Raw genomic sequence first — 9,071 nt, forward strand, 5'->3', positions numbered from 1 at the left:
GAAATAAATAGCATTTCGTCAATAACAATACATCTGTTTAAATGCCTTGTCATACACACAGACACACACACAGAGAGAGAGAGAGAGAGAGAGAGAGAGAGAGAGAGAGAGAGAGAGAGAGAGAGAGAGAGAGAGAGAGAGAGAGAGAGAGGAATTTGCACATCATTATAACACTGTACATAGCCATAATATGACATTTGAAACTTCTGTGAGTGTAATGTCTACTGTTAATTTGATTGTTTATTTCACTTTTGTTTATTATCTATTTCACTTGCTTTGGCAATGCTACCTTATGTTTCCCATACACACAGACACACACACAGAGAGAGAGAGAGAGGAATTTGCACATCATTATAACACTGTACATAGCCATAATATGACATTTGAAACTTCTGTAAGTGTAATGTCTACTGTTAATTTGATTGTTTATTTCACTTTTGTTTATTATCTATTTCACTTGCTTTGGCAATGCTACCTTATGTTTCCCATGCCAGTAAAGCCCATTGAATTGAAAGAGATTAAATACTAAACCATTGAAGATGGAAATGTGCTGCTAAATGTGTAGGCTACACCCATAGTATACGTTCACAAAAGTGATGATTGTTGCTATGGAACTGTACCTACTGGTACCTTAGAAATGTGCATTGGTAGGCCTCTAAGTGTGCGCCCCGTTTTGGGAGGTTTGGTTTGATCCAAGTCCTCGTACCCGGAAGTAATGTGAATATTTACGTCAGCTGACATCAAATCAACTGACTACAATTACAGTTTAGGTTTTTGTTAGAATAACCAAAAATATATTCACATTTACGTTTGATAACTTGCATGTAAATAGCTACTAAGCATGTATATCTTCTAAAGCTAGGCTGTAGCGAAAAGAGGTTGCTAAAGCCAGCTAGCTTACTCAATTGTAAACAAAGTAACGTTATTTCAAGTGTTGTCGGGATGTGTGTGTTTTAACGCGTGACTATGGACAAGCTAGCCATATGTGAGTTCATTATTATGTTGCAGTTACCATTAATCGCATTTAATTTAGCTGGCTAACCTACATAACTCGAGAGAGTCATATGTTGCAGAATGTACGCATACTGCCATTCTCTTAGTCTGGGTGCCTGTCTTTTTAGCTAGCTAACATTTCACTCCATGTATGTACAACATTTTAGTCATTTTAGCAGACGCTTTTATCCAGAGCAACTTACAGTAGTTAGTGCATACATGTTTTTGCAACCCAGGCATTGCAAGCACCATGTTCTACCAACTGAGCCACACAGGACCATTTACTCTGTGTCAAATGCCAAACATTTTTATTTGTATGTTTAGCATGACAGGAGTGGCAAGGATTGGAATGATAGCCAAACGAACTGGTACCAAGCCTAGTAGCCTCTAACCTGGTCCCAGATCTGTTAGGAAGCCTCTAACCTGGTCCCAGATCTGTTAGGAAGCCTCTAACCTGGTCCCAGGTCTGTTAGGAAGCCTCTAACCTGGTCCCAGATCTGTTAGGAAGCCTCTAACCTGGTCCCAGATCTGTTAGGAAGCCTCTAACCTGGTCCCAGATCTGTTAGGAAGCCTCTAACCTGGTCCCAGATATGTTAGGAAGCCTCTAACCTGGTCCCAGATCTGTTAGGAAGCCTCTACCCTGGTCCCAGATCTGTTAGGTTAGGAAGCCTCTAACCTGGTCCCAGATCTGTTAGGAAGCCTCTAACCTGGTCCCAGATCTGTTAGGAAGCCTCTAACCTGGTCCCAGATCTGTTAGGAAGCCTCTAACCTGGTCCCAGATCTGTTAGGAAGCCTCTAACCTGGTCCCAGATCTGTTAGGAAGCCTCTACCCTGGTCCCAGATCTGTTAGGCAGCCTCTAACCTGGTCCCAAATCTGTTAGGCAGCCTCTAACCTGGTCCCAGATCTGTTAGGAAGCCTCTAACCTTGTCCCAGATCTGTTAGGAAGCCTCTAACCTGGTCCCAGATCTGTTAGGAAGCCTCTACCCTGGTCCCAGATCTGTTAGGCAGCCTCTACCCTGGTCCCAAATCTGTTAGGCAGCCTCTAACCTGGTCCCAGATCTGTTAGGCAACCTCTAACCTGGTCCCAGATCTGTTAGGCAGCCTCTAACCTGGTCCCAAATCTGTTAGGCAGCCTCTAACCTGGTCCCAGATCTGTTAGGAAGACTCTAACCTTGTCCCAGATATGTTAGGAAGCCTCTAACCTGGTCCCAGATCTGTTAGGAAGCCTCTAACCTGGTCCCAGATCTGTTAGGCAGCCTCTAACCTGGTCCCAAATCTGTTAGGCAGCCTCTAACCTGGTCCCAGATCTGTTAGGCAGCCTCTAACCTGGTCCCAAATCTGTTAGGCAGCCTCTAACCTGGTCCCAGATCTGTTAGGCAGCCTCACCGTGTCTGTTTTCCATTTTTTCTCAATTCAGGAGCTAAATTTAATTGTAATTCTAATATGACTGTCAATGACACATATGTGGAACATTTAAATTATTTTGTCTAAGGTGGGGACACAATTCCTTGAGTTTAAATGGAATTGACCACAGTGTTGACTGCTAACCCAACTCCTCCTACAATAGAAAATAAAGTTGTTTCTTTACACAGAGGAGGCTGGTAGGAGAAGCTATAGGAGGTTTCCATATGTTTGAAACCATTCCATTTATTTCATGTCAGACATTGCAATGAGCCCGTCCTCCTATAGCTCCCCCCACCAGCCTCCACTGATCTGACATGATCAATTACTCAACATGACATGTTGATGGTTTGTGGCTCCCATTAGATGTTGGTCATATTCAGTCCAGGCTAATAGACCATAGGCCTGTCGTACAAGGGGAGATCTGCTATTTTATGAATTTGAGGTAAGTTTTCAGCTTGCACCATAACATGTGATTTGACCAATTTATTAATTGTAATTTGATCTTTGCTAACATGCACGTTTTTTTTTTTTCAGGAAAAACTTGGATTCAGAGAGAGCCGTTTCCTGGACAACCTGAACAAAATGGTGGTGGAGACCAATGAGCAGTCGTTGCCCAAATGTTCAGAGCACATGCATAAGCACCTCTGTGAGGCCCTCACACGATGTACGCCCCTTCCTGACCTAGCCAGTGTATTTTTCAATTGCTAACCATTGCAGTTGTAATATGGACTGATTGAATGCTGTCGTAATGTTTTCCAAATGACTTGACTTCGTTGTATTATTTCAATGTGCCTTACTGATAAAGCTGGAAAGTAGTTGAATGTAACGTTGTTGCTTGTGTTTTTCTACAGTGGAGGATGGGAAGCACACGTCACAGAGGATCCAGTAGAGGGAGCTATAGGCAGACCAAGTAAAGACACAGGCTCTCTTCAAAGCCCATGAATTACCAATAGTGATTTAACCATTCACAGGCATGGATTGTGACAACAGACCAGGGCCCAGTTTCTCGTTATCGATGGAACTTAGGCTTACGAGTGTATGAACAAAGAATCGTACAACAACCGAAGAAGTCGCTTAATGTTTCCCAAAACACTAAGCAGGGAGAACTTTCACTAAGTCCGTCGTTGGAGCAGGTGTCATTACTGATAGGATCGAAAGAAAGGCAGCGCTGCTCACGGATCAGGTTGGTCCATTCAAATCTTCCACAATACTGACAAAGGATCACCTATAGTCTATGGCTGCAAATATTAAGGTGGCTTATTAACCTAATGCTTATGCCCAGCCTACACCTCATTGCTCACATGCTGTTACACATCATGAAATGTATTTAGGCAAAAATTACCAACAGTAGCCTACAATTAGCCAAATAGAACTCAATTGATTGAACAAGAAATAGATTTCAATATGATTGAAATGTGTAGGATTATGTAGTTTCATTTGAAGCATATTTATATCCTTTGCTTGTCTGTAACATACAAAGACTTTGGTAACTTTGCAGTCAACTTTGTTGTGAATTTATAGGTGTTTACAGAGAGACAGATAAACATCTTGAGTCTGTGTTTAGCAGAGATCTTCTATGTATAAAGTTATGTGGAAGGGCAAAAAAAGCACCTAACGATGCACTTAGCTCTCCACTAAGAGTGGTCTGAGGCAGTTAGTAAATTAAGAGTGTTTTCAAGTGCAACTTTAGTTCTAATGGTTTTGGGAAACAACTCGGGGATTTACCAATGCTCCTACAAAGGTTCTAACGATGAACTTGGTTTTAAGATGCTTTTGTGAAACCGGGCCCAGGGGCGGATCATTTGGCACTAAACAGGAGATAGCTGTTTGAAACTGAGTACCACCCAAATCTCCCCAACAAGAGTGTTTTCATTTCCAATTTCATTTTTGTCTAGTTCAGATTTTTTTGTTGTCTTCGAGCCTGACCCAGATCCTTGCATGTTGTGCACCTTAGAGCACCCAGTTGCAGGTGACCATAGACAGACAGAAGGAGGACTGGGAGGAGGTGGACGAAGAGCATACCAAGGACATCGGACACCTCAGCATCATGTACTGCGACATGAAGAAGGATCTGGCCAAATTCTCTCACTTTCAATCCTCGGTGTGTCTGTCTGTCTGCTTGAAATTAAGTTGTTGAATTTGATTGATGCGGTACTTAGTCGTTGGCACTAACAGAGGACTTCTGAGGACAAAAGTCAACAGTTTCCAGATCACAAATGACAAAGTGTGATTAACAACGTGGCATTTTCACAGCCCTTCAAAATCACAATTTTCTGGCATAAGCACATGGAATATGTATGTCAAGTTCTGGAAAAATGTCATTTTTAAACCATAAATTACATGATTGTTCCTTGGCTGCTAAACTTCTTTTTTTAATGGAATTATGCTAGGAGGTGTTGATAGATGTGTGTTTTCTATGGTAGGGCAGATTTTCAAACCGTCAAATAATTTTGGCAACAGGGATCTTGGTCCAGGAGGGGATTGAATGTCTCCGCTGTAACCAAGAAACTTGATCTTGACATCTGGCCACTTAGCTAGCCAGGTTATTATTATTATATATATATATATATATATATATATATTTTACATTTATTTAACTAGGCAAGTCAGTTGAGAACAAACTCTTATTTACAATGACGGCCTAAGTTAGCAAACCAAATTCATAGCTGGAGCCCTGAGTTGGATATAATTTGACACATCTTAGATTTCTTCTAGTTATATTTATAGATATAAATGGTGGCGTAGCACCCCCCCCCCACACACACACACACACACAAAAAGACGTTTGAACAGTATTGAAAGTCATAACGTTGGTATTTTGAAATACCCCGGTATATGGTATCAACTGTATATCACCCAAACCTAATGTTTGCCTCCAACTGAATAAGAAAATAAAGATTTTGCCACTGGTTTAGGTATTTGAAGCTTCAGGCGAGTGAATCTCAGAAGTGCTATTCAAAGCTGGGTTGTCAACGGCACAGGTCAACATCTCGAACTTTACTCACCGAGCAGTTTCCCTAACTAGGCGTGCCTCACCAACTCTTCAGATTAAGGTACAGTGAACCTTTGACATCAAGTACAACTAGCAACCTCTCAAAATAAGTACATCAGAAATGGTTTTAGTGAAGCAAACTCAAGCTGTCAGAAATGGACATTATTTAGTAGTGTTTCCTGGACCTCTTATGTACCTTGTTAAATGGAGAGGTATTCTTGTAGCGCTGTATGAAGTGTTTTGTTTAAAGACAGTGTTTGCACTGGGCAATGGCATGCTGTTTCGACTGATAGATGGATGGGCACGCTGACACATTCCTGACCTGCTGGGAACAGGATTCATCTTGGCAGAAAGTGACAGAACAAATATTTTAAATGGCTCTCATGAACACAGAATGTGGGCACGGACTCCTTAAATAAGACTTCATTGTTGCGTGGGGGGGGGTGCAGACCTCATCAATCAGTATAAGTAAAATAAAGTGTTGCTAAACTCTGCATGACTCAAGTGTGGGTTTTTTTCTCTCTCGACTCGAATGTATACAACTTAGTTCAGCAATGCCTTTGACATGTCTGACAGCCGGGATCGAACCGAGGCCCAGAATCCAATTTCAGTGGAGGTTGAGGCGCAGTCTTTTTCATTTTTGTTCGTGGTGACCCCTTTCCCTTCTTCCCGCGATGGCGGCTGCTGTCCTCTTACCCTGGGTCACCCTCTGTGAGTGACTTGACATCAGAACAGGGCCGGTGTGTCATCAACAGAGATCAGAGAGGGCCCGACCGTGCCAGCAGATGTTGTCTAGGTATAGTGATGTAGCCAGGGGAGCCCTGACAGCCCAGCCAGCTAGAGCCAGACAGGGCATCACCACTTAACGAGGAGTGACAATCCGGAAACGCAGCTCAGCTCCGCCAATCTTTTCTCTGGCACGGTTTATTTGTCGGTTTAGTGAGAAAAACTGCCTGGGTATATTCCCGAAAGGTCAACAATAAAGTCAGCGTTAGCTATTCATGAGAAAGTACTGTAAGTCTTTTGCCCCTATTAAGTCCTCTGGTGTGGTGAGAATCTGGTGCACCCCTAACGTAAGTCTGGAGGATGTCACACTACTGTACATAGCAGATGTCCACTCAAGGGAAGCCTGGCCTGCGGCGGTTCTTACTCAAAGTACCTCTGGAGCGTGTGGGCATCCCGTCTTTTGACAGATACACTCACCACTCCAGGAAGTAGAGTGTGGAGCAGGTTGGACACCGAATGACCCCGGCGTTATCGTCCCTCCGGCCCCCCCGCCGCGTGCCTCAGGAACCAGGGCTTGTTATTCATCTCCAATGTTTACCAAGTCATTGTGTTCTTCCTGTTATGGAAAGAGAGTGTTGATCCCAGTCGACGAGCTGGCGGCCAACGAGCTGGGAAGGGGGTGACTATGGAAACATAGATTAGAAAATGTCTGATCACAGCCTGCCTCCCATTTCTCTGAAACAAAAGAGGGGCCACATCCATAGTGTGTGTTTCAGGATGGGGATGGGTTTCAGGATGGGTTTCAGAATGGGTTTCAGGATGGGTTTCAGAATGGGTTTCAGGATGGGTTTCAGGATGGGTTTCAGGATGGGTTTCAGAATGGGTTTCAGGATGGGTTTCAGAATGGGTTTCAGGATGGGTTTCAGGATGGGTTTCAGGATGGGTTTGGAGGTAGCTCAAGAGTGGAGTGGAAAGAGATTCCCTAATCTCTGATATCACAGCCTTTGCTTTCTTATTGAGTATACCTAATATAACCCAGGTGCATTGAGATGGTCTCTTCTTTCATCGCCTCCACTCCGTCTGAAGTGGAGAACAAATAATGGAGCGCTGTAGCTGTTCCAGTCTGCAGCCCGCTCCACTTGTCCCAACTCCCAGCGTTCTCACACATTTCAGAACCAATAAACCCTCACTGAACTGCTGCTTCTGAAAGCCTGACAGGGGCCCGTGGCAGTACCCCCCCCCCCCCCCCCCCTCAGTGCACTCTTCAGCTTCGTCAATGAGATTTCACTCTTCCTTGCGAGGGGGCTGAAAAGGAAAACTATTTTAAAAGTCAGCGATGGAACAATGTGAGGTGGTGGACATTCATCTCCTGAGATGTAGCTTCTGTACGTGGAGGGCATTCATTACAACAGCTCCGGAGATGTAGCTTCTGTACGTGGAGGGCATTCATTACAACAGCTCCTGAGATGTAGCTTCTGTATGTGGAGGACATTCATTACAACAGCTCCTGAGATGTAGCTTCTGTACGTTGAGGACATTCATTACAACAGCTCCGGAGATGTAGCTTCTGTACGTGGAGGAAATTCATTACAACAGCTCCTGAGATATAGCTTCTGTACGTGGAGGACATTCATTACAACAGCTCCTGAGATGTAGCTTCTGTATGTGGAGGACATTCATTACAACAGCTCCTGAGATGGAGATGTAGCTTCTGTACGGCTACACAGCTCCGGAGATGTAGCTTCTGTATGTGGAGGGCATTCATTACAACAGCTCCGGAGATGTAGCTACTGTACGTTGAGGGCATTCATTACAACAGCTCCGGAGATGTAGCTTCTGTATGTTGAGGGCATTCATTACAACAGCTCCTGAGATGTAGCTTCTGTATGTCCGCTCTCCTCCATTGTATCATATAATAGGCCTCTCACTCAATTACTGTGGGGTCCAAATGAAAACGGCAATGAACAATTGGGTGTGCTTCCAAGTGAATAACCTAGTATTACAACACCACAGGGAGCCGGTGGATGGGTCCTGTGGGGATGCTGATGCACATGGTAATATGAATTCTTTGTCAGTGGCAAACGATCACCCTGAGAATTACTAAATGGTGAGAATAAGTTCTGAGGTCTTACATTTTGGTCATTTAGCAGACTCTCTTATCCAGTGTGACTTACAGTTAGTGCATTCATCTTAAAATATGTGGTTGTCCCTCCTAGATTTCACAGTCATAGTAAGTACATTTTCCCTCAATAAAGTAGTTATCAGCACAGTCAGAGCTAGAAGACGGGTGGGGTGTGGAGGAGAAGAGCTTGGACTGGACTGTGCGGGAGCTGCCCTCCCATAGGGGTGGGAATGTCAAGAGACCAGAGGTTGGGGTGTAGGGTTTGAACATAACCTGAAGATAGAAAGGGGCAGTTCCTCTTGCTTCTCTGTAGACAAGTAGCGTGGCCTTGAAGTGGATGTGAGCTTCGACTGGAAGCCAGTGGAGTGTGCCGAGGAGTGGGGTGACTTGGGAAGGTTGAACACCAGGCGGGCTGCAGTATTCTGGATAAATTGCAGGGGCTTGATGGCACAAGTGGGGAGGCCAGCCAACAGCGAGTGGCAGTAGTCCAGAAGAGAGATGATAAATTCCTGGATTAGGACCTGAGCTGCTTCCTGTGTAAGATAGGGTCGTACTCTACAGATATAGTAGAACTTTGACAACTCCAACACCATGGAGTTGTCAACCGTGATGGAGACGTCTTGGAGCGGGCAGGCATTCCTAAGGGAGGAAGAGCAGCTCCTTCTTGTCGAGGTTAAGCTTGAGGTGGTGGACTAACATATCAGCTGAGACTGACAGAGTAGAGTGTCAGACACGCAGAGTAGCGTGTCAGACACGCAGGGTAGCGTGTCAGAAGGGGGGAATATAAAAAAAGTAGTTGAGTGTCATCCGTATTAAGAAATTTATATTTTTCT

At 44.2% G+C, this 9,071-nt stretch overlaps 1 long non-coding RNA gene across 1 annotated transcript; it reads left to right on the forward strand.

The window, feature by feature from the left end:
* Positions 1 to 711: 711 nt before the first annotated feature.
* Positions 712 to 5,874, forward strand: LOC123990286. The gene is made up of 5 exons (XR_006830622.1): positions 712 to 985; positions 2,762 to 2,840; positions 2,933 to 3,062; positions 3,250 to 3,581; positions 4,353 to 5,874. It is a non-coding gene; the product is annotated as an uncharacterized LOC123990286 (long non-coding RNA).
* Positions 5,875 to 9,071: the final 3,197 nt, after the last annotated feature.

The sequence above is a fragment of the Oncorhynchus gorbuscha genome, linkage group LG12, assembly GCF_021184085.1.
Source record: "Oncorhynchus gorbuscha isolate QuinsamMale2020 ecotype Even-year linkage group LG12, OgorEven_v1.0, whole genome shotgun sequence".
Classification (NCBI taxonomy): domain Eukaryota; kingdom Metazoa; phylum Chordata; class Actinopteri; order Salmoniformes; family Salmonidae; genus Oncorhynchus; species Oncorhynchus gorbuscha.